Source organism: Acomys russatus, chromosome 21 (genome assembly GCF_903995435.1).
Source record: "Acomys russatus chromosome 21, mAcoRus1.1, whole genome shotgun sequence".
Lineage (NCBI taxonomy): Eukaryota > Metazoa > Chordata > Mammalia > Rodentia > Muridae > Acomys > Acomys russatus.
In genome coordinates, this window is record NC_067157.1 from 3008296 (window position 1) to 3034273 (window position 25978).

Here is a 25978-nt window from a genome sequence, read left to right on the forward strand (position 1 = left end):
TCTTTATCCACTCTTCTACTGAGGGACACTTAGGCTGTTTCCATGTTCTGGCTATTATGAATAAGGCTGCCATGAACATGGTTGAGCAAAGTTTCTTGTTGTGTGCTGGAGCATCTTCTGGGTATATTCCAAGGATTGGAATAACTGGCTCTTGAGGAAGTCCTATTCCCATTTTTCTGAGATAGCACCAGATAGATTTCCAAAGTGGCTGTACTAGTTTGCATTCCCACCAGCAATAAAGGAGTGTTCCTCTCTCCCCACATCCTCGCCAGCATGTGGTGTCGCTTCAGTTTTTGATCTTAGCCATTCTGATAGGTGTAAGATGGAATCTCAGAGTTGTTTTGAATTGCATTTCCCTGATGACTAAGGAGGTTGAGCATTTCTTTAAGTGTTTCTCAGCCATTTGATACTCCTCTATTGAGAATTCTCTGTTTAGTTCCAAGCCCCAATTCTCAATTGGGTTATTTGGTTTGGTGGTGTTTAATTTCTTGAGTTCTTTATATATTTTGGATATTAGACCTTTGTCAGATGTAGGGTTGGTGAAGATTTTTTCCCAGTCTGTAGGCTGCCGCTTTGTTCTCTTGACAGTGTCTCCCGCCTTACAGAAGCTTCTCAGCCTCATGAGGTCCACCTTCAGCAAATTGGCTGGATATAAAATTAACTCAAAAAAGTCTGTAGCCTTCCTATACACAAATGACAAGCTTGCAGAGGAAGAAATTAGGAAAACCACACCCTTCACATTAGCCACAAGCAATATAAAATATCTAGGAGTTACCCTAACTAAGCAAGTGAAGGACTTGTATGAAAAAAATTTCAAAACTCTGAAGAAAGAGATTGAAGATGACCTGAGAAGATGGCATGATCTTCCTTGCTCATGGATCGGGAGAATTAACATAGTAAAAATGGCCATCCTACCAAAAGCAATCTACAGATTCAATGCAATCCCTATCAAAATACCTACACAATTTTTTAAAGACATTGAAAGTTCAATTCTGAACTTCATATGGAAAAAAAAACCCAGAATAGCTAAAACAATCTTGTACAATAAAAGGTGCTCCAGAGGAATCTCCATACCTGATCTCAAACTGTACTATAAAGCAACAATAATTAAAACAGCATGGTACTGGCACAGCAACAGGCTGGTTGATCAGTGGAATCGAATCGAAGACCCAGATATGAATCCACACACATATGGTCACTTGATTTTTGACAAAGAAGCCAAATCCAGTCAATGGAAAAAGGATAGCATCTTCAACAAATGGTGCTGCTCTAACTGGATGTCTATGTGTAAAAAAACTGCAACTGGACCCATATTTGTCACCTTACACAAAACTCAAATTCAAGTGGATTAAAGACCTCAACATAAAACCAGAGACACTAAGCCACTTAGAGAAAAAAGTGAGAAAGAGCCTGTAAAACATTGGCACAGGAGACAACTTCCTGAACAGAACACCAACGGCCCAGGCCTTAATGTCAACCATTAATATAAACTATTTTTAAATTGGCTTATTCGTTCTACAATATATGGCTTATGGAAATTTAAAAATATTTTGGGTATTAATTCTCCATCAGGATTGTGATTGGTGGGAATTTGTTCCCATTTTTGGCTGTCACTTCATCCAAATAAGACTGTCCTTTTCTATGCATAAACTTCTTAGTTTCAGGAAATTGTGTTTTTTAATTGTTGATCTTATTTCTGGTGCTAATGATGTTCTGTTCAGAAATTCTTTTCCACTGACAGTAAGTTACAGGATGTTCCGCATTTTCTCTTCTATTATATTTCATTTTCCTGGTTTTATGTAGGGATCTTTGTTCCTTCTGAAGGTGAGTTTTGTTCAAGGTGATTAGTATGGTTCTATATGAGATTATATTATATGCAGACATCCAGTAAGAACAGCATCATTCGTGGTAGATGCTATCTTTTATCCAGTGTGTACTTTTTGCCTCTTTATAAAAAAAAATCATGTGTCCAGAAATGTGTGGATTTGTGTCTGAGTCTTCAATTCTATTTCATTGATCAACTTGTTTGTTTTTAGGTCAAACTCCCATGCTCATGTATTGGTCGGTTTAACATAATGAATATGGAGGTGTCATTATTCTAAATCTTAGGTTGTAAAACAAAACTACAGTAATAAAACCAGAATAGTATCTTTGTTATTATAGATTGCATTCCTATATGGTTTATACATACCTGGGATTTGGAAGATTATCATTCTAGGTGCTGATATTGGGCATTGATTATTTTGGGTGCATATTCCGTTCATTGGTTTATGTTTCTTCTCTGGTACTTAGGATGGTAAGGCGGCTTTGTTTCATATGTAAGAAAACCTTATGGATTCCTGATTTGTGTGGCACCAAGAGGGTTCCAGATTGAATGGTTTTCTGTGCAAAAGGACCTTAATGTTATTAATAAAGATCTGTTAGAAAGAAAGGCGATGGTGATCCACAGGATCTGGGAATGGGGTCAGTTAATGTTGAGAGAAGAGAAGACAGCAGAATGTTTGCTACAGAATTGAGATGAGATGCAGGTTGTACTTTGGGAAACAGAATTACAGTTAAAGATTTGCAGTTACCTTATTTATTTCTCTGGGTAGAGTAGCCTGCTTGTCGCCAGCCTGATGAAGTTGGTAGAAGAGACAGTGCAGTGAGTAGAAGGATAGAAGTTTAGGGGGAAAGATCAGTGTAATTACTTGGAAATGGTTACAAAGAGTAAATATATAAAGAAAATTTCCTAATATCACTTTTCCCTGTCTTTGTTTCCCTATCTCCCGTATAAATATTGTGTCTATCACGTAGGACTTAGAATTTTGTACTTTCTTTGTGTTTCTGTTAGTAAATTACCAGCCATATATCACACAATAATTAGTGAACTATGAGAAGAATCCTGCTAAGAAATAGGTCACAAAGAAGCATTTAACATATTCATTGCTTATAATGGAGATGGAAAAATACTGAGGAAGAAATTTCAAAAATGAAGCAAACCCCAAGAACAAAAAAATATAACTTTGAATAAAGGAAATTAATTAGAAGTGAAGTTATATATATATATACATCTTCATTCTGATGTACAATGGATGTTTTTGTTTATATAATATAAAAGACTGTGGCATATCTCTGGCCTTGATAATTTTGGATTAGCCTTTGCCTTTGGCATCCATCTTTAGAGAGAAATAATTTACCACATTATAGTAGGGATATTGTAAAAGAATTATAACATATTAAATGTGTACTTATAAAGAAGTAGCCCTTTATTGTGGATAGTAGCAAACATAATTCAAAAATTGTTGTTGAAAATTTGGTGACAGTGGGCCAATGGCCTATTTCTTCTGTAAACTATTTGTGTATGAATTTCAATAAAATAGTACCTTATGAAATAATTGTATTACATATCTTCATTTTAATTATGAAAAATAAAGAGAAGACAATAATCTGAATTTTGAGCTTTAATAGTGATCCCTTGAGCATTCCTTCCTAACTGAAGTGATTCTGTAAAATATCATTAGAGAATAAATAGCAATCTGGAGCAAACAGGAAAGCTTCCACTACTCATGAGACAATTATAAAATGATAATATCCATTTGGCTGTAATCATGCACTAAAATGATGCTCCAGGGATAAGAGAAAAGATTATATATTCCAAATTGTTTACCTATACTACTGAAAGGATTCCTTCAACTTTCAAACGTGAAACAGACATCATTAGCAGCCTGCCTCTCTTATATAAAAGATGCTTGAAATGCAGTTTTTCAAATGAAAATGTGGAAGTATATTTGATATGAAAATTTTTGGTTAACTTTCCAATTTGAAAAAAATGTAAGGGTATAAACTAAGGTGCTTTTTTGGTCATTGTAGCTGACTTTTGGAGTATATGTTTATATACACATATATTTGCATAAATGTATATTACACATATAATCTGAATTTTTGTAATGTGATTATTTTTACTTAATGAAGTCACTTTGCCAAAATTTTATGCTTTTATTAAACTTAATACAAAAAATGAAAGCCATAAATATAAGCATATGCTTATTCACATTCATATACCTTTGCTCCGTATAATCTAGAGAATGATCAGTACTATTTCTATTTCCTCTTTTGATTGAATAAATGTATTAGGAATATATCAGGCCAAAGTAAAAAATACTTACTAGGAAAGACTAGGAAGATGGTAAATGACAGACAGGCAGATACATAGACAGATAGGCAGATTAAAAATAAACAGATACAGCAAAACATTATAAAATTGTAGAGTTGACCCATTAAATAAAAACAGATACTATGTGTTTATTCAAAGTATCTGGCAGAAACTGGGAAGTCTAGGCAATCTGATGACATGGTGCATTGACTGAGCTTTCTCTGACGGGGTGTGCTTCTCATGGTTAAACTCTCAGCTACTTTCCTACAATGTGGGATTTTTTTTTATATCATTAAATAAACAATAGTGACATCTGTTAAAACTGTTTACCATATAATTATTCTCAAGGCAGAATAGTTTTATTATTGGCCTGCTTTCTCTACCTATACAGGTAGACTAATAAGCTAAGCATACCTCCTGAGAAAAACAGAGTTGAGTATAAAGTGATGTGCTGCCTTGCTTCCAGAGATAGTATCTCAGTGAGGAAAATATTTGTTTGTCACAACTACTACCATGAAGCCAAGCAATAATAAAAATTATCAATTAACGATGTAATCCTAGTGGAGTCAGTGAAATCATAACTTCATTCTGGAATTTTAAGAGTGAAGATTTTGTTTTTCTAGAGTTCTGATGTTTCAAAACCATTATAAAGCATCAAATCAAAACAGTATTTGGATAATTAGATTTATTTTATGTTAGTAAAAACTTTCATATTTGATGTCTTATTTTAATCTTAAATTTCTTTTACCACATAAGATTATTATTAACTGTGTAAAACTGTCTCACACTTGGTATTACAAAAGATGAATATCTGTTTTGATGATTATTATATTGGAGAATTATCATGTGCAATTAGGCTCACTGAGATACAATCTCTTGAAGCAAGACACCACACAATTTTATACTTGTGTACCTGAATAAACAGAGAAAACAGGCCAAGAATAAAGTTACACCCAATTTCCTGAGATAGGGCCAGACTGATTTCCAAAGACTTGTATAAGTTTGGACTCCCTCCAGCAGTGGAGGAGTGTTCCCCTTTCTCAACATCCTTGCCAGCAGGTGTCATCACTTGAAATTTTTATCTTAGCCATTCGAAGAGTTGTAAGACAAAATCTCAGGGCCATTTTGATTCACATTTCCCTGATGATTAGGGATGTTGAACATTTCTTTAAGTGTTTCTTAACCATTTGATATTCCTGTTGAGAATTCTCTAGCTCTGTACTCCATTTTTTAATTGGGATATTTAGCTTGGTGGTGCTTAATTTCTTCAGTTCTTTACATATTTTGGATAGTAGCCCTTTGTCAAATGTAGAGTTGGTGAAGAACTTTTTCTAGCCTGTAGGATGTCAATTTGTTCTGTTGACTGTTTCCTTTATCTTACAAAAGCTTTTGAGTTTCATGAGGTCCCATTTATTAATTTTAGACCTTAGAGCCTGCCCTGTTGGTGTTCTGTTCTGAAAGTTGTCTCCTGTGCCAATGAGTTCAAGGCTCTTCCTCACTTTTTCTTCTAACTTATTTAGGGTATCTGGTTTGAAGTTGAGGTCTTTAATCCATTTTGATTTAGTTTTGTGTAAGGTGATAAATATGGGTCTAATTGCATTTTCTACACGTAGCCATCCAGTTAGACTAGCATCATTTATTGAAGATGCTATCTTTTTTTCCATATTATGGATTTGGCTAATTGTCAAAAATCAAATGTCCAGAGATCTGTGGTTTTATTTCTGGGTCTTCTATTCGATTCCATGGTCAACTAGCCTATTTCTACGTCAGTACCATGCTGTTTTGATTATTGTTGCTCTACACTACAGGTTGAGATCCAGGATGTATATTCCTGAATTTACTTCAGAGATATAGGACAATTTAATTTTTTTTACCTGATCTTGGTTCATTTTTGGAATTTAGTATCTATCAAGAAAATGGCCATTTTGTTTAGGTTTTCAAATTTTGTGGCATATAGGCTTTTGAAGGATGAGCTAATGATTCTTTGGATTTCCTTACTGTCTGCTGTTATTTCTCCCTTTTCTTTTCTGATTTTGTTGATTTTTAATACTCTCCCTTTGCCTTTCAGTTTGTTTGACTAAGGGGTTGTTATCTTGTTGATTTCTCCCCCCCCCCAAAAAAAAAAAGATCTGGGTTTTGTTGATTCTTTGAATCCGCTCTCTTTGTTTCTATTTTATTGTTTTTATCCCTGAGTTTGATTATTTCCAGACATCTACTCCTCTTTGGTGAGTCTGCTTCTTTTTGTTCTAGAGAGCTTTCAGGTATGTTGTTAAGTTGGCAATTTGGGATCTCTCCAATTTCTTATAAAGGCACTGGGTACTATCGATTTTACTCTTAGCACAGCTTTTAGTGTCTCCCTTAAGTTTGGGTGTGTTGTGCCTTCAGATTAATTGAATTCTAGAAAGATTTTTCTTTTTTATTTCATTCCTTATGAAGATTTCATTGATTAGGGAGTTATTCTTATTGTTTTTCTTATTATTGATATCCAGCTTTAATCAATGGTGGTCTGGTCTGATAGGATGCATGGAATTATTTCTATCTGTTTGTATCTGTTGAGGTTTGCTTTGTGACCAATTATATGTTCGATTTTTGGAGAGGTTCCATGATGTGATGAAAAAAGGGTGAATTATTTCATGTTTGGGTGACAAGTTCTGTACATATCAGTTAGGTCTATTTGGGTCATGACATGTATTAGTTTTGTTGTTTCTCCGCTTAGTTTCCACTGAAATGATATATCTGTTGGTGAGAGTGGAGTGTTGAAATCTCCTACTATTAAGGTGTGAAGTTCACTGTGCAATTTAAACTTTAGAAATGTTTCTTTTATGCATGTAAGTGCTCCTGTTTTTGGGGTATAGGTGTTCAGAATTGATACATCATCTTGTTGTGTTTTTTTTTGATGAGTATGAAGTGTACTTTCCATATCTTAATTAGTTTTTGTTCTAAGTCTATTTTATTAGATACTAGAATGGCTACTCCAGCTTGTTTCTTTGGTCTATTTCCTTAGAATAGCATTTTCCAGCACTTTACTCTAATGTAATATTTATCTTTATTGCTGAGGTGTGTTTCTTGTATGCAGCAGATTGCTGTGCTCTGTTTTCTCATACATTCTGTTAGCCTTGTCTCTTCATTGAAGAGTTGAGGCCATAGATGTTGAGCATTATTAATGACCAGTGGTTAATGGTTCCTGTTATTTTGATACTTGTTTTCTTGTATAAAGTTACTCGCTTTGAGTTGGATTTTTCCTTCTAGTGTCTTCTGTGGTGCTGGATTTGTGATTGGGTACTGTTTGAACTCAGTTTTGTCATGGAATATTTTGTTTTCTCCATCTATAGTGATTGAGAGCTTTGTTGGGTATAGTATTCTGGATTAGCATCTGTGGTCTCTTATTGTCTGTATGGCTTCTGTCCTGGTGCCTCTGGCTTTCATAGTCTTTGTTGAAAATTCAGGTGTAATTCTAATAGGTTTGCCTTTACACGTGACTTGGCCTTTTTCTACTGCAGCGTTTAATATTATTTCTTTGTTCTCTAAGTTTAATGTTTTACTATTTTGTGGTGGGAGGATTTTCTTTTCTGCTCCATTCTATTTGGAGTTCTGTAACCTTCTTGTATATTTGGGCACACTTTTTTTTAGACAGGAAAGTTTTATTTATATTTTTGTTGAAAATATTTTCTAGGCCTTGCAGTTGGGAGTCTTCTTTCTTTACTATCTCTATGATTTTTAGGTTTGGCCTTTGCCTAGTGTCCCAGATGTCTTGGATATTCTGTATCATGAACTTTTTAGATATAACATTTTCTTTTACTGTTGTATCCATTTCTTCAATCTCTGATATCCTTTGTTCTATCTCTTGAATTCTCTTTGTCATATTTGTGCCTGTAGATTCTGTCCTCTTCTCTCAAGTTTTCATTTCCTGGATTACCTCAAATTGTATTTTTTTCATACCTTGGATCTCCTGTTTTAGGTCATGAAACCTTTTATTCATTTCATTGTCCTGTTTGATTGTAGTTTTTTCATGTGATTTGTTCAGTTCTTTCTTTGTATATTCCAGTTGTAATTTGAGAGATTTGTTTTCCACTTCTAAGGCCTCTATCATTTTTATAATCTCAGATCTGAAAGCCTTCTCTTGTGTGTCAGCTGATATAGTCTCTCTAGGGCTTGCTGTGCTGGTAGGACTGCTGGTTTTGGTTTCTAGTCATATCAAATGGTCCAGGGGATTCTTGTTTGGGTTCTAATTCTGACCTCTTCCCATTGTGATGTCTCTGGATGGAATGTATGCCCACTGGCTGCTTGGACGTCCAAACTTTCTATGGTATTTCTGAGAGGCCTGAGATCAGATCTGCTTATAATCCTGACTGGGGTCGGCTCCATGATAGAACATACAGAATCTGGTGATTTTGCAGACTCAAGCTAGTTCTGAGCATTAGGTGGTGTTAGAACAGCCTGCCAACAAGTTATATGGGGTCCTTCAGGCACCGAACCTATTAGAGTACCCAGGAGCTCTCTCTGTGCTTATCTGGGTGATCTGAGATCAGGTATATTTGTGATCCCAAGTTTGAGGTCTGCTTGGTACTAGGACCCAAAGACACTGGTCATTTGGCAGTCATCAGTTAATTCTGTGCATTAGGGAGTTCACAGACCTACGCACCAGTGGGGCATATGGCATTAGCTTTTGGAGGCTGTATGTAGCCTTTGTATGATGTGCACCAGTTTCTGGGGGAAGCAGGTGCTTTGCAGTTTTGCCTGGTCTCAGCGGCTAGACATAACCATCATCCATGACATTTCGATCCCTCTTACCTGTGTCCCAACAGAGTTGATGTTTTGTTATTCTTAGAATGGTCATTGGGTTTTTGCAATGTCACTGCTCTCCTGTTGATCATACAAGGTGTGTGTTAGGTGCCAACATCTTTCACTCTACCTGTTCCGTCTTGATCTGTACACTTCTTGTAGGAAAAAACTGAGTTTACTAAAATTTTTAATTAGTGAAGTCATTCTTATAGGCATGTAGTTATTTTGTTAAATAATTTGTGATATATGATGTTGAAGACACTATTTATTTTGTAAAACTAAATAAAAACATATATCTTTGTTTTATACAGTGCCTGTTCATTTTTGTAAGGTTTTTTAAATTTTTATGTTGTTTGTTCTTAATTTGTTGAGAAAAGACTTATTTGCAGAAATTCTGGATTACAATCTTCTGTTAGATATATTTTGTATAAAATTTTCTTCTAGTTTGGTTTTTGCCTTTTCCATGTCCTCTGATTTTTAACAATCTCTTTTGTTTGGGAACTACATTAGTAAGCACTCACTTATAACTGAACTCTTTCTCTGTGACCCCCAAATCAAATTCACCTTTGTCAATGGAGTCTCAATGGGTATACAAACAATTCTTAGATGCCTAGCCTATTGATGTTCCACACAAAACAAATTGAATGGTACTTTTATTTTTGTCTCATGATTCTCTTAGGACTTTTTATTTTTTTACTTTACAGATTTTTTTTTGCTTATATATTATGGTACCTCATTTTGTGCTATGTGATTAAAAGTGTTAGTATATGTGTCTGTATGCATTTCTTTTACTTCTTTGGATATTTCTTCAGTTTAATCATATTACAAATTTTTGTTTTGTTTGTTTATTTGTTCTGTTTGTTTGCCCTTGTTTTGTAATGAGAAAGAAGAAAAATGTGAGTTTTGGTGGGTGGAGAGTACTTGGTATGGATTGGGGGGAAGAGTAACCTTGGACATATATAACATGTATGATCATATATAAGAGCATTACATATTATATGAAAAGCTCTATTCATTAAGAAACAAACTTCTAAAATTGTTTGCCTTAGATTTTTAACATCTGTCCTATACTCTTTATTATCTTCATTATTCTCTGCAATAAAACTGCAGGAAGCTCTGCATCTACTGATTCTTAGCATCCTCATACTGCTGAGTCTCTATTGTTTAATACACTTATAACACAGTGTTTCCCTCTGCAATTCTATGAGGAAAACTTTTTGAGATGCCATAGAAGTGTAATCTGCTATATTTTTCAGTTCAAAGTGAACACTTTAATAGTAAGCTCATAGTATTCAAGCATTTAAAAATGATATAAAAACTTGAAATATATCTTAAGAGTTTCAGGCATAAAACTGATAATTAATTTGTTTTCAGACTCTCTTTGTAATGTTTCATGATTGCTAAAAAAAATGTATACAGCATCTTACATTAACATTTTGATTCCTTAATATATGTTTTAATTTTATATTCTATCTGGTATCATAAAACTGTATGTATATCTCTCTGTCAGCAAATTGATGAGCCATTGATACTCTAACATGAATAATTTGGATAAGAAAACAAGAGAGAACTTTAAATAGCAAATATTGACAGATTTAAACAGATATAAATATAATCAAAAAGGAAGGAAAAAACTTCTGAGGAAGAGGGAAACAAAAATATATATTTCACAATACATGTGGAGTACTTGCAAACCCACAAACTAATGTACCCATTTTTTTGGTGAAATAATAACTTACAAACAAAGAGTAATTCTGCTTTGTTCAACCCTGGACCATCTGCTTTTGATATTTAATAATATATTAACAAATCATAGCAAACATTGCCTCTCTCAGTTATTCTACATTTCATATTCCTATATCTCAGTCATTATGATAGCTGTGTTATAATAATTTTAATAATAAAATATCTGTCTAATGAAGAAAAAAAATTAAATCACTCCTTCAAACACTTTTTGCTTGAAATTTAAAATAAATGTAATACTATTGCATTTGTTTTCTGGTGGACTGATTACAAGATCAATCATTATAGACAGCATTTCCATGGAAAGTACAATGAAAGTTAGTAACTGAATATAGATACACAAAATATTTTACCGATTCTTCCACCAATATATATGGCACAGTCTCTTATTGTGAAAATCAAATGAAAAAATAAGGTAACAGAAAAACGTTTTAAAATATTTTAATTAAAGTATAACCTAAAATTCATCGACAATATTCAAGAAAAATAGACACACCATTTTAGAAAAAGATAATTTATAAAGGTGAAATTATCATTTGCAAGATGACATATTTCCCTTCCTATCATATCTTCTGTGTGAAGGTATAGTATAAGCATGCCAAATGATAGCAACAATTATATCAGAAATGACTTGAGTATGTTTAAAATGCAAAACATAGTTCTTTGTTTGATGTGGATAAGAAATTTTGGAGAAATTGGTAATATTGCTGTCTGTAAGTCACACTAAGAGACTCTATAGTTTGTTGAAAAGATTTTCATTTATTCAATACTAAAATAATAGTCAAGTGAGAATATTTCTAACATCTCTAATCATTCTTACAAAGGAAATTAATAAAACCTAATCATCATAAAAAAGGTCCAAATATGTTTGTAGAACATGCATTAGAATATTTGACATATCATATAATTTTAAAGGGATTTGTAAAAATGTCTCAACTGATAAAAATCTATTTCTTGCCTATGATGAAAAATGAAAATGTGTTCTTTTCATTTTGTTTTCTTTTTTTTCCTAAAATGGTCTAACCACAGCTAACTCATCAAGGAAGACAGTGTTGTTCTATGCACCACAGTGAAAATCTGTATCTTCAATATCTTTCATGCATGTATGCCTCTTGCTCAGTGAAATCACAATGATGCTATATGATTAGAGCTGTCAACATTTTGTGTGTTCTTTAGAATTTATAATTTTTCTGTTTTAATTTGACAAGTTATAATTCTTTTACATATCTTTAAGACATTGCTGAAAATATTTATACATTAACAAAATCCAACACTCCCTCCTACATTTCACAAATGATGAGTACACAAAAGTGACATTGTGTTTGAAGTCACACATCACAGCAATTGATTCATCTCTCAGCCCTTGTCTTGACAGGTGTTGATGGTTTGCTAGCTAGCTCGGTACTGTTGCAAGCTGTCACATCTACTTCCAATTAATGCATATCTGTTACAGGCCAGCAGGTCTAACAAAAGCAAAATTACAACATATTTCTTCAAATTTTACTTACCAGGTGTTGCTATGATTTCAGGTTTAAAAAAATGCCACACAGTCTATGTTGACAGGCATATTGTCAAGTATTAGTCTGATATATTCTCCTCATTGACAAAGGTGTTCAACATAATCACGGAACTCTGGCCTTAAATGAAACTCATTTAAAAAGTACAGAGAGAAATTAGTAAATATTTTACATTACTCTACACAGCTGGATAATAATGCAAGTTGATTTATGAAAAGTTCTTGATTTTTTATATATTAAACACTTCCAGCTTGTGTTTTTCAATTATTTATTTCAGTTTTGAGATTATAATTTCATAATTTACCCCTCCTTTTCTTCCCTTTAAACTACCCCATATATTCTTTTTTCTTCATCCATGTTTATTGCTACACTATTTACAATAGCTAGAAAATGGGAACATCTAAAATATCCTGCAACTGATGTGTGTATAATGCAAATGTGGTAATATACACTATGGAATAGTGGAATATTCGCTTTAAAAAGTGAAATCATGAAATGTAATTGTAAATGAGCAGAACTATAAAAGATTATAATGAGTGTTAATCCAGAAAAAAGATCATGAGTTTTCCATCATCTGAAGTTCTAACTCCCAAATTTCAGACATGTGTCACATAGCAAATCAGAAAAGTTTCTTCTGCTTGAAACCTTGACTTTTAGAGACAGATTTCAATTTTTCACAAACTCATGATAATTAATTATTTAAGACAATTTAGAAAAGAATAAATAGATAGTTCAGTGGTCAATGGTATATTTTCTTCCAGAAGAGCAGCATTTGATTCCGTATATCCATGTCTGATGTCTGAGAATTGCATATAACCTCACTGTTAGAGGGTCTAACCAATTATAATGGCTTCCATGGCTGTACACAGACACACACACACACACACACACAAACACATGCAAACATACACAAATACACACACAACATACATACACAGGCGTAACTAATTTGAAAAAAGAACACTAAGATACTTTAATATGGTGAAGTTATTAGACTAGTATGATCTAAATTTTTGCTAAAAATTATTGGGGCAAATAATCTCAAGCATACAATTTGGGTATTTTGAAAAATTTTACAAGGAATATTTTAAGAAAAACATATATATCCTACTTCTTAACACATACATGCTTTTGATATTTTTTAATGAGCCAAATGTCTTACAAAGGCTCTTAAATCAGCGAGTAATGAGTGAGTCTTTTCATGTTCAATTCAGATATACTGATTAATGTTCACAAAATTATAATGAAGTGTTATAAGAAAAAAGTTAAATTAAGTAAAGATGTCAGTCTTTGTTTTGATTTAAAATATAATTATTCATTTTGTTACGTTTACTGAAAAGTCCTTAACATACAAAATGGACTGTCTTAGCACACAAGTGTCTGTAGTAAATGGAGAAAGATAAAATGATTTGTTTCACTGAGAAACAAGAGCAGCTCAGTTTGATGGACAGAGCAGTATTAATTAAATATGTCTCTTCTCTGTGTCAGAAACAGCAGATAAGCATAAATGATTCTGTAAGAGAATGAAATGTGAAGAAACTTCTGTCTATTATTCTGAGTAAGAATGAGAGACTATGAAAGATAATGTCTAGGTGTCTATATAGTTTTGTAATTGACAATATTTTCTTAGAATAATAAAATCAAATGGAAATGGCTTGAACATGAAAAGAAAGGAGACAGAGCATAAAAGGTCATTTGACAAAAATTAATATAAGAAACTTATGAATGTAGATGACTTTAAGAAAAGTGACAGTAAGCATTATTATTCCAGAAACTCTTTTGAAATGTTAGACTACTTAAAAACCAGCATACAGGCATCTTATTTCAGTTTTTATCAGTATTTTATGGCAGTGGTGTATGACAAGCCCCAAGTCCCATGTTAATCACTGGACAACAATTTGACACAGAATCTGAATATCAGCTCTATTCATTTATCCACAAATTATATGGATGACTTTCATCCTAAGGATGGATCAATGGTATGATTTCAATGGCACCATCCAATACATTTTGGAATTCTTGAGAGGCATTGAGTAGTAGACAGTAGTAGACATTGTGCTAACATTAGAGAAATGCATTTCTTCTATTTCTTGAGAACATAATATAATTATATGAATCTTCCTTTCCCTTTTTCTTCCTCTAAGCATGAACTAAACACCAAGAAGAACAATAGACATACTATCTTGAAAAAGGGAAAGACCATGAATGTTACATTTTAAGTGTGCTTGGATTATCAGTGTCCCATTTTATTGAATGGCTGAACCCACTAATAGGCAAATGTATAAATGGACTGATGATTCATTAGGAAGTTGGGTTTCTTTTGAAAGTAACTCTCTCTCCCTAGATTTCTGTATTTTAAATTTTGATGCCTTTAAACATTTCTATAATTACTTAATGAGCATGTAGTTTCTTTTCAGATGAAATCCCAAGCATAAGCTTCAATGCCTCAAGAGCTTTATATATATATATATATATATATATATATATATATATATATATATATATATATATAATGAAACAAATAATATATAAAATATATAAATATATCCATTCTCATATATTAGGCATTATAATAATAAAAATAAAATAAAAGTCAATGATATAAAACAGAAAGAAGGGTAAATGATAAATATGCTTATAACGCAATGATAGAGAATATTAATAGTTGTATGAAAAATTTGCCTCAGGACACACACTCAAAGAATGGTATATCATTACTCAACAGTTGCATGAGTGCTCCACAGTTTGAAAGACCCAAAATACAGAAAACCTGCATACCCTGAACATGGGAGGAGCACAGATTTTCCCTGACAGGGGGACAACGTCAGTGGCTGAGGTTTGCAGAGGGGAACCCTCCGGCAGAGGCAATTGGCATGGTGACCGGTAGGAATTGCTGTGGGAGAGGGGACTCAGTTCAAGACTTGGGTCCCGCGACCTTAGCTGAACCAGTACGTGGTTTGGGCCCCATGACTCAAACTCAACTTGGCACACAGCTTTTGCCCTGAGACCCAAACTGGACACAGAGAGTGGTTCGAACCCTGAGACTCTAGCTGAGCTCTGCCCATGGTTTAGGCCCAGAGTCCCTAGCTGAGCTCGGGGTGGAGTTTAGGCTCAGAGAACATAGTTGGGCTTGGCGGGCAGTTTGGGCCCAGAGACTCTAGCTGAACTTGGTGCAAGGGCCTGGACCTGAGACTTTGGCTGGATTTGGCATGCAAATTGGGACCAGAGCCCCTGGCTGAATTCAGCAAGCAATTTGGGTCCAGACTTCCTAGCACCCCATGGAACCTTCTCCATACTGATCACATAGTAGGTCACAAAGCAAGCCTCAACAGATACAAGAGGATTGAAATAATACCTTGTATCCTATCAAATCACCATGGTCATAGGCTGCATTTCAACAACAACAGAAATAACAAAAGCCTACACATACATGGAAACTAAACAACTCTCTACCTAAGGACATGTGGGTCAGGGAAGAAATGAAGAAAGAAGTTAAGGACTTCCTGAAATTCATGAAAATGAAGGAACAAAATACCCAAATTTGTGGGATACATTGACAGCAGTGCTAAGAGGAAAATTCATAGCACAAAGTGTCTTTAAAAAGAAATTGGAAACATCCCACATAAGCAACTTAATGATACAGCTGGAAACACTAGGAAAAAAAGAAGCAGAAACATGCAAGAGGACTAGACATCTGAATATAATCAAACTCAAGGCTGAAATTAATAAATTAGAAACAAAAAAAATAGTCCAAAGAATCAATAAAACCAAGAGATGGTTCTATGAGAAAATCAACAAGATAGACAACAGTTAGCCAAAATAACTAATAGGGAGAGAGACAGTATCCAAAACAATAAAATCAGAAATGAAAAGGAAGAAATAGCAACAGACACTCAAGAAATACAAAGAATCATAAGATCCTACTTTGAAGGCATATAGGCCACAAAATTTGAAAATCTAAGGGAAATGGATGATTTTCTTAATCAATTCCATTTGCCAAAATCGAGTGAAGAACAGATAAATAAGGTAAATATGCCGTTTCCCCTAGAGAAATAGAAGACATCATTGATAGTCTCCCAACTGAAAAAAAAAAAAAAAAGCACAGGGCAAGATGTTTCCAGTACAGAATTCTACCAGACCTTCAAAGATGTCCTAATTCAGGTATTCTACAAGCTACTCCAAAAGATAGAAATGGATGGAACATTACCAATTCATTCTATGAGGCCATAGTCACACTAATACCTAAACTGCACAAAGACCCAACAATGAAAGAAAATTTCAGACCAATTTCTCTTATGAACATTGACTCAAAATTACCCAATTATATACTTGCAGAACGAATAAAAGAACACTGAAAAGATGTCATTCATCATGACCAGGCAGGCTTTATTCCAGGGATGAAGGGATGGCTTAATATATGGAAATCTATCAATATAATTCACCATAGAAACAAACTGAAAAAAAAAAAACACATGATCATCTCCTTAGATGCAGAGAAAGCATTTGATAAAATCCAACACCCATTCATGTTTAAAGTTTTGGATTGATCAGGAATACAAGGCACATACCTCAACATAATAAAGGCTATATACAGCAAGCCAATATCCAAGATCTATTAAAATGGTGAAATACATAAGGAAATTTCTCTAAAATCGGGAAAAAAGCAAGGCTGCCCACTCTCTCCATGTCTCTTCAATATAGCACTGGAAGTTCTTGCCAGAGCAATAAGGCAACAAAAGGAGATCAATGGTATCAAAATGGGAAAGAAAGAAGTCAAATTATGCCTATTTGCAAATGATATGATAGTATACATAAGTGACCTCCAAAATTCCACCATAGAACTACTACAGCTGATAAACACCTTCAGCAAATTGGTTGATACAAAATTAATTCAAAAAAGACAGTAGCGTTCCTATACACAAATGACAAGCTTGCAGAGGAAGAAATTAGGAAAACTACAACCTTCACATTAGCCACAAGCAATATAAAATATCTAGGAATTACTCTAAATAAGCAAGTGAAGTACTTGTTTAAAAAAATTTTCAAAACTCTGAAGGAAGAGATTGAAGATGACCTGAGAAGATGGAATGATCTTCCTTGCTCATGGATCAGGGGACAATTAACATAGTAAAAATGATCATCTTACCAAAAGCAATTTACAGATTCAATGCAATCCCTATCAAAATATCTACACAATTTTTTAAAGACATTGAAAGTCAATTCTCAACTTCATATGGAAAAATAAAAATCCCAGAATATTTAAAACAATCTTGTACAATAAAAGGTGCTCCAGAGGAATCTCCATACCTGATCTCAAGCTGTACTATAAAGCAACAATAATTAAAACAGCATGGTACTGGCACAGCAACAGGCTGGTTGATCAGTGGAATCAAATTGAAGACCCAGATATGAAGCTACACACATATGGTCACTTGATTTTTGACAAAGAAGCCAAATATACTCAATGGAAAAAGGATATCTTCTTCAAAAAATGGTGCTGGTCTAACTGGTTGTCTACATGTAAAAAATTGCTATTGGACCCATATTTGTCACTATGCACAGAACTCAAATTCAAGTGGATCAAAGACCTCAACGTAAAACCAGAGACACTAAGTCAGTTAGAAGAAAAAGTGGGGAAGAGCCTGTAAAACATTGGCACAGGAGACAAATTCCTGAACGGAACATCAACAGCCCAGGCCTTAAGGTCAACAATTCATAAATGGGAGCTCATGAGGCTGAGAAGCTTCAGTAAGGCAGGAGACACTGTCAAAAGAACAAAGCGACAGCCTACAGACTGGGAAAAGATCTTCACCAACCCTACATCTGACAAAGGTCTAATATCCAAAATATATAAAGAACTCAAGAAATTAAACACCACCTAACCAAATAATCCAATTGAGAAATAAGGCTCAGAAACTAAACAGAGAATTCTCAAAGAGTAATATATAATGGCTGAGAAACACTAAAAGAAATGCTCTACCTCCTTTGTCATCAGGGAAATTCAAATCAAAACAGCTCTGAGATTCCATTTTACATCCATCAGAATGGCTAAGATCAAAAATTCAATTGGCAGCACATTCTGGCAAGGATTTGGAGAGAGAGGAACACTCCTTCATTGCTGGTGGGAATGAAAACTAGTACGGCCACTTTGGAAATCTATTTGACACCATATCAGAGAACTGGGAATAGGGTTTCCTTAAGACCCAGCTATTCCACTCCTTGAAATATACCCAGAAGATGCTGCAGCACCCAACAAGAACATTTGCTCAACCATGTTCATAGCAACCTTATTCATAATAGCCAGAACCTGGAAACAGTCTAAGTGTCCCTCAGTAGAAGAAAGGATAAAGAAACTGTGGTACATTTACACTATGGAATACTACTCCGCTCTTCAAAACAAGGAATTTGTGAAATTTGTCAACAAATGGATTGATCTCAACATGATCATAATGAGTGATTTTACCCAAAAGCAGAAAGAGTCAAATAGTATATACTCACTAATATTTGTACTCCAGCCTAAGGGATATGTCCCATGAAACTCTTCACTTACCAGGAAAGTGGGACAGAGTAGATTACATCTTATTGGGACTCTAGGTGACTAAGAATGGGAGAATGGGGAAATAGAAGGACTCAGAGGGTCCTAGAAACCTACAAGAAGAACACTATGATGGGCAGGTCTGGGCCCAAGGGTCCTGCTTAAATTATGCACCAGCCAAGGACGGGGAGGCCTGGAGGCTCTCAGAGAAAGCATAGCAGTCTACAAAGAAGAGACTTGATACCTTATGAGCATATACAGGCGGAAGAGGTCCTCCTCAGACACAGTGATAAGGGAGTGGAATAAGGGGAAAATAGGAGGGAGGGAGGAATAGGAGGATACAAGGGATTGGATAACAATTGAGATATAATTTGAATAAATTAATAAAATGTATTTTAAAAAATGGAGCTGAGCATAGTTGCTTGCATATGTAATCTATTGTACATTCAATATTTAAATTAATGCTTAGATATGCAAATTATTAACAGATTAATTAAAAAATAGACACCGTACCTGTATAATAAAAAGAGGTCAAGGGACTGTATGAAAATCACCATGAATGACCAATAAAGGACATATGAACTCTGTTCTCCACATGACAGAACCTCATAGAACATCAATGATGCAGGGAACTGTCGTTTGTACTCATTTCCCACACAGTACAAAATAGGGCCTGTTAGAATATGAACAATCACAGAACTTACTTTTCAATTAGTACATTTGTGTCAATAATCCACTTAATAAGCATTTTTGTTTATCGTATTTCCATTGTTTCATCTCTGCTTTTTGCATGTATCGCACATGGTGGGTTTTCTTTTGTTAGAATGTTGAAAAGTTTGGTTTTAGGATTGTTGTTTACATTTTTCTACAGCATTTATTATAAGGTATTCTTTGCTGTATGTTCTATGCCCATTTCATATAAGTGTTCCCTTGTATTTTTCTTTTCACCTTATTGTTATTTCCTTTTTAAATTTCTGTGTAAGTTATTCTTAAAATATATGTAGAAACATGAAAACCTTTTATTTTAAAGTTTTTTTTAATTTGATAAGATTCACATAGAATTTCTCCACTGTCTGTTAAAGTCACTTTAGTTCTTAAAAGCGGAAGTTTATCCTCAAGAAAGACCTAAGAAAAAAGATATGGTAGGTTTGGTTTGAAAGACAAATTTAGAGATTTGGCAGATACCTATATCATTCTAGACAATTAAAGACTGTCAAATAGCAATGCTATGCTTCTAAAAAACTCATCTATTGTTATTGCATTAACAACTTTTGCTTTCACACTTCATCAAAACCCTCTTGAAGAAGATCCATCAGAGTAACACCACATCTCTTAACAGAAATGTTATCCAAGGGGTATATATAAGGAGTTATGAAAATGCTTCAAGGTTACAACTACCAGCCCAGACTATTAACCCAAAAAAAAGCTATTGTTCTTGGTAATCCATGCTTTTCATTATAAAAACAGTATAAGGGAGTTTATGATGACTGAGAAACATCTACAAAAGATACTTGAGACCTTTACTGTAGAAAAGCAAAATTCTTCCATGAGGTCACAAAAAGAAGAAACTATACTGGAATAATAACTATGCAAGTACAGAAGAAGAGAAAAACACAAATAATGTCTGAATGTTCATGGTACCATTTTCTCAATCAAAAGGTCAGAGACTAGTTGCTAGGATAAAAATCAGGAACCAATTATTTGTTGTCTCCAAGAAATGCACTAATCATAAAATAGACCGACTACACTCAGGTTAAAAAATGGAAAATATATCTCAAGAAAATAAACCTAGGACAAAAACAGGTGCTGTTTTTCTGAAATCTAAGAAACAGACTTCACAACAAAATTAAAAGGAAAGCATAAAAATTCCACCTTAAACTCATTTAGTGAACAGTTTATCAGAAGTACGTTACAACAACAAGTATATATGCCATGAAGACAGGTACATCGAGTTTTATAAAATGAACACTTGATTAAGCAAAAATAAGCAGAGGAATTTAATATCTGAAGTCCATGGTATCATTGATCAAATGGATTTTTAACAGACATCTAGAGAACATTCTATGTAAACATAACAAAATATCCATGCCCTTGGGAGATCATAGGACTTTTCTTAAAATATATAGTATGTTAGTGCAGAAAGTACATTTTATCAAATAAAATAAACTGAACTAAATTTTAAAAATCTATCGTATCAAAATATAGTGAATCTGTAAATTAAGATTAGGGAAATTTCAAGAAAATGCCCAAAGTTGTGGTGATTGAACACTGAACAACATACTATTCAATAGTGAGTTGTTCATTGATGGAATCAAGAAAGAAAGAAAAAAAAAACAGAATTACAAGAAAATTAAAAGACAATGTATCAAAACAAATAGAATAGAATTAAAATACCTTTAAAATGGGAATTTATAACTATATGTACCTACATTAAGAGAAGAGAGAGATACCATGTGAATAATTATTGCTAACCTTTAAGGTCTTCGAAAAAAAGCATGCCAAACTTCATATACATAAATGGAAAGGAATAATTAAAATTAAGAAAAATTATTAAATAGAGAAAAGAACTAGGTAAAAACAGCTCTGGTTCTTTGTAACTATAATGTGAACAAAATTTTGACCAAAGTAACAAAAAGAATGGACTGAATTTATAAGAATTAGATATAAAACAAAAGCCATTATTAAATCCAAAGGATCATTAAGTTATATTATAAAAACATGTTTTATAACATTGGAACATTTAAAACTAAACGATAGGTTTCTAGACACATGTAACGTATAAAAATCAGAGCGAAATGAGAATAGCATCTAAAATTATCTTCACCAAAAAATAAGATCAAAACACTAATTAAAATTCATTCAACTAACATCTTTCTTATCTTGGTGAATCTGAACTTCTGAATGTAAATCAGTATCTATCATATCTCTTCTTTATCAACATAACATATCTATCTAGATCTAAAAACATCTTAATCCCTAAAAATCTAAGATTAATTTTAAGACTAAACTCTGTTCTTCAACCTCATCACAGACTTAAGAAGGAATAAAATATAATTATATAATATGTATGAAGAATAATCTGATATTTGAATTCTATACCAAGTATTAGAATTAAATTTATTTTGCCTCAATATAGAAAATTCTGTACCAATGAATTAAAAATAACATTATTTGTGAGAAACACCTAAGACCTTAACGTGAGGAGTAGATTCAATAATCTATTTTTTTTTCTATCAGGCCTATATATTCTATATACCCCTTCTCTGATTTTAAGCCCTATTTCCATACATATGAAAAAAAGATAAAGGAAAAGAGAACCTTCTGAGTCCAACTTCATATTCCCCTAAATAAACCCAATAACAACCTATAACTAACTCCCAATTAAAATAAGCATCTGTTGCCCAAGAGTTCAAACAAAAACCTAACTTAACCCCCTTAGGGGAGAAGGAATGTCATTCTCTTAAGGTTTCTTCCAGCTGATTTGGGGCAAATAAAACATTTGTAGGGCCCCAAATAAAATTAAAGAAAATGGATAAACAAGTCAGAAACAGTATTTGTAGTTCAGATTCTAATTACTGAGAAATTCCAGGATTAATAGGAGTTCTGTGTGGGACAGTCAGAAATGCTGGACCAATTGGAATCAGTAGATTTCTTTGACCCTTTCCAGTGAGCTGTCCTGTTCTAATGAGTAACAACAAATAAAGCAACTGGGGCTCGAACATGAGGGATGCAGGATGTCAGTGTTCATCATGCTGAAAAGAAGGAATACTGTCAGGTCTGAAACAGCATTAGTGTCCAGTTCTTTTCTCAAACATAATTTCTCAAACCATTATACCATGCTAAAATTATAAATGTATGAATTATGAGGGATGAACAAAACAATTTACAGTGGATCTTTGGTCATCGTATGAGCACAAGAAACATCTGTAAATCTTCATTCATGTCATTTGAGGAATGTCATCTAATAATAAGTCACGGTGATTCTTGAAACTACAAGAAGTTTTATGTATACATATTCATGTCTAAGCCAGTCTCAGAGCTATTCATATGTAGTAGGGTTAGCAATATGAGTTACCTGCTTGTTCTGCAGTTGAAATTCTTTATATCCCTATTGTAGTGCCACCATCATCACTTTCCAATTCCATCCCCCATCCCTCATTCCCACTCCCTCCCTCCCCTAGTCTTCAGAAAGGGAAGTTCTCTTTCACTAATATCTATCCTCAGCCTCATCTGTACTATCTGTATCCCTTTCCTCTGTGGCCCCTCCAAGGGGAAGTGATGAACATTGGGAGGCCAGAGTCCATTTCAGAAATAGTCCTTACTCCTCATATTGTGAGACCCACAAGTAGACTGTGCCACCTATCTATTCCATCTTAGCACAGGGTCTACATTCTCATCATTCATGGACCTTGGTTGGCACATCAGTCTTTGTATTGTAGTGTGGTTATCCTGTATTAAGTGTCGGCTAATATGCATTTATGAATGAGTATATACCATGAATGTCTTTTGGGGCCTGGTTTACCTCACTCAGGATGATTATCTCTAGTTCCATCCATTCACATGTCAATTTCAAGATTTCTTTGTTTTTCATAGCTGCATAGTATTCCATTATTTAAATGAACCATAGTTTCTTTATCTATTCTACTCTTGAGGAACATCTAGGTTTTTTTTCCAGATTCTGGCTATTATGAACATGGCTGCCATGAACATAGTTAAGCAAATGTCCTTCTTATATCATAGAACATTTTTAGTGTGAATGCCCAGGAGTGGAATGACTGGATCTTAAGGCAGAATTATTCCCAAATTCCTGAGATAGCATCAGATTGATTTCCAAATTGTTTGTACATGTTTTCACTCTCACTAGGAATAGAGGTGTGTCCCCCTTTCTCAACATCAGCACCAGCAAGTACTGTCACATGAATTTTTATCTTAGCCAATTGGATAGGTGTCGTATGTCCAGAGGGCTGAAGATGATGCTGCAACTTTATAGAGAGCTGTGGGTGACTTTTCAGGCAGCAAATTGTCTCTGCCATTTTTTTCATTTTGCTAGCTGCTAACCTGTCCTGAGCTTGATGATTTCCTGCCATCTATTCCTCTTTTTTTTAAGGCTGTTTCTTTTTGTTCTAGCGCTTTTAGCTATGGGATTTCTCCAGTTTTGTTATAAAGGCACTTAGTCTATGAAATTTCCTCTTGGCACTGTTTCCACTACGTCCTATAAGTTTGGGTATGGTGTGCCTTCAGATTCATTGAATCTAGGAAGTTTTTAAATTATTTTTTGTTCCTTACCCAAATGTCATTAAGTAGGGAGTTGTTCACTTTCCATGAGTTTGTAGGCTTCCTGTTTTTATTGAGTTCCAGCTTTAATCCATGGTTGTCTGATAAGAAACAAGGTATTATTTGAATATTTTTGTGTCTGTTGAAGTTTCCTTTGTGCCCAAGTATATGGTTGATTTTTGAGAATGTTCCATGAAGTGGTGAGAACAAGGCAAATTCTTTTGTATTTGGGTGAAAAGTTCTGTATATATCAGTTGGGTCCATTTTACTCATGACATCTATTAGTTTGGTTGTTTCTCCATTTAGTTTATGTCATGATGATTGATCTATTGGTGAGAATTGGGTGTTGATGTCTCCCACTATTACTGTGTGGTGTTCGATGTGTGATTTAAGCTTTAGTAATATTTTTTTATGAATGTGGGTACTCTGTATTTGAGGCATAGACGTTCTGAATTGAGACATCATCTTGGTATATCTTTTCTTTAATGAGTATGAAGTGTCCTTCCCCATCTCTTTTGATTAGTTTTGATTGAAAATCTATTTTATTAAATACTAGAATTGGTATTCCAGCTTGTTTCTTGGGTCTGTTTGCTTGGAATAGGTTTTCCATCCCTTTACTCTAAGGTAATGTTTATCTTTATTGTAGATGTATGTTTCATGTATGCAGCAGGTTGATGGGTCCTGATTTCACATCCATTCTGTTAGCCTGTGTCTCTTCATTGGGGTGTTGAGGTCATTGATGTTGAGAGATATTAAAGACAATTGATTACTGGTTCCTCTTCTGTTGATGTTATCCTCCTTTTAGTTGTACTTTTTCTTTTAGTATATTTGGTAGAGCTGCAATTGATGTTACTTACTGTTTTAACTTTGTTTTCTCATGGACTATCTTGTTTTGTCCATTTATGGTCATTAAAAGTTTTGCTGGGTTGGCATCTGTGGTCTCTTAGTGTCTGCATGTCATCTATGCAGGTCCTTCTGGCTTTCATGGTCCCTGTTGAGAGGTCAGGAGTAATTCTGATAGGTTTGCCTCTATATGTGACTTGGCAGTTTTCTTTTGCAGATTTAATATTCTTTCTTTGTTCTTTATATTTAGTGTATTGATTATTGTGGGGTAGGAACATTTTTGTGGTCCAATCTATTTGGAGTTCTGTAGGCTTCTTGTATATTTATGGGCATTTCTTTCTTTAGGTTAGGGAAGTTTTCTTCCATTATTTTGTTGAAAATGTTTTCTGTGGCTTGCAGTTTTGAGTGTCATTTTTCATCTACTACAACGATTTTTAGGTTTGGACTTTTCATAGTGTCAGAGTCTTCTTGTATATTCTATGTCAGGAGATTTTTTAGATTTAATATCTTCAGTCATATAATCTATCCCTTATATTCTTTCTTCCATCTCTTGGATTCTATTGATAATGCTTGTGTCTGTAGATCCTGTCCTCTTCTCTAGGATTTCTATTTTCAGATTATCTCAGATTGTGTTTTCTTCATAGTTTCTACCTTCATTTTTAGATCTTGCAACATTTTATTCATTTCATTCTCCTGTTTATTTGTAGATTTTTAAGTGGTTTGTTCAATCCTTTCATCTCTTTCTTTGTGTAATCTTGTTCTCCTTTGAGCGATTTATTTTCTTCCTTTAAGGCCTCTATCATTTTCATAAACTCAGATTTTAAATCCTTCTCTTGTGAGTCAGCTGTGATAGTATCTCCAGGGATTGTTGTTGTTGTGGGACTACTGGTTTCAGGTGGCATCAAATGGTTCTGAGGATTGTTTGTGTTCTTATGCTGACTTCTTCCCATTGTTATGTCTCTGGTTGGATTGTGTCCACAGTGCCTGCTTGAACTCTGGAACTTTCTGTTGACTTGCTGGGTTACCTGAGGTCAGATTCACTTGTGATATTGACTGTGGTGTCTCCTTGGTGATAGAACCCACAGATGCTGGTGTTTTTTAAGTCCCAGGCTAACTCTTTTTCCTGGGGAGTTCAAGAGCTGCCCACAG